General features: G+C 43.0%; 1 protein-coding gene across 3 annotated transcripts in view; it reads left to right on the top strand.

The window, feature by feature from the left end:
• The window catches only part of SLCO2B1 (solute carrier organic anion transporter family member 2B1), a 45,600-nt gene that overhangs the window by 7,578 nt on the left and 37,045 nt on the right, over positions 1–977 (top strand). For 2 of the 3 annotated variants that reach the window (XM_072400657.1, XM_072400624.1), the window contains exon 1: positions 554–717. The exons of the other annotated variant lie outside the window; for it this stretch is intronic. The gene's annotated coding sequence lies outside the window, so the exon portion shown is untranslated. Of the gene's footprint in view, positions 1–553; positions 718–977 lie in introns of those variants that run through there. 3 annotated transcript variants of the gene reach the window in all.

A 977-nucleotide genomic window follows, 5' to 3' on the forward strand; every position in this document is an offset into this window, starting at 1 on the left:
TCAGAAATGCCAGGAAATTCTGTGTACCAGCAAAATAATCCAAATCCCAATAAGGCAGATAAAAGTCTATGACATGTATCAGGTGTCCAGGATGTTCTTCTGTTGAATTCAGCTCCCTCTGTCTGTTTTTGCTCTGAAGGCATTACTATCTGATTTTTGGTGACCCTTATGATGTGTATTATATATAAGGAGCAGAATATTGATGTGACGATATCATTACCTGAGATGATGGAGCAGCTCAGTGACTTTGGGGAAATTGATGCCGACAGCAAAAACTCTGAATTTGGCTGATTGAGCTGCTTAAGAATTTTGGAGAAAAAAACTTTCCTTTTTTCTTTATTTTGTGGGTTATATTCTGTCGTGTTTGGTGACATTTGTTTCATTTTTTTCACCAAAAAAAAAGATTTTTGGTGGGCTCGTGGTGATGCTCCCATGTTGCCAGAGTTTTATGAATTTGTCTGCGCAGTCAGCGGAGGAAGGAAAGCGGCCCTTTAATTCCTCTCTTTCCGGGAGAGTCAGCAAAATAAATTACAAAGAGAATTCTGCACATTGTCACTTCCCTCCACAGACAGGGTGAATAATGTCACTTCTCCGGGACCGGCGGGACCACACCGGCTTTGTGCCACCATTCTGATCAGGGAACCCTGGATGTCCTAATATCAGGATAGTCCCATCAATCTGCACCGAGCAGGACCTTGTGTGGGACTACAGAGACTGGTAAGAGTTCAGCTCTTCTTCTGGACCACATCACTGATCTCCCTTTTCTGGACCCAATTCCCCTCTGTTCCTTTTTATTCGTCACTATCCCTCTGCGCCTCTTCTGGACCACATCACTGATCCCTCAATTCTGGATCTGATTACATTTGCCATTTTTTTGGACCTAATTCTTTATGCTCTTTTTGGGCTCAATTCTTCTGTTTGTCCTCTGTAACTGAATCCTCTGTCCTAAATACCAGTTCTAAAGATGGACCCCCCCC

The sequence above is a fragment of the Pyxicephalus adspersus genome, chromosome 1, assembly GCF_032062135.1.
Source record: "Pyxicephalus adspersus chromosome 1, UCB_Pads_2.0, whole genome shotgun sequence".
In the NCBI taxonomy this organism is placed as follows: domain Eukaryota; kingdom Metazoa; phylum Chordata; class Amphibia; order Anura; family Pyxicephalidae; genus Pyxicephalus; species Pyxicephalus adspersus.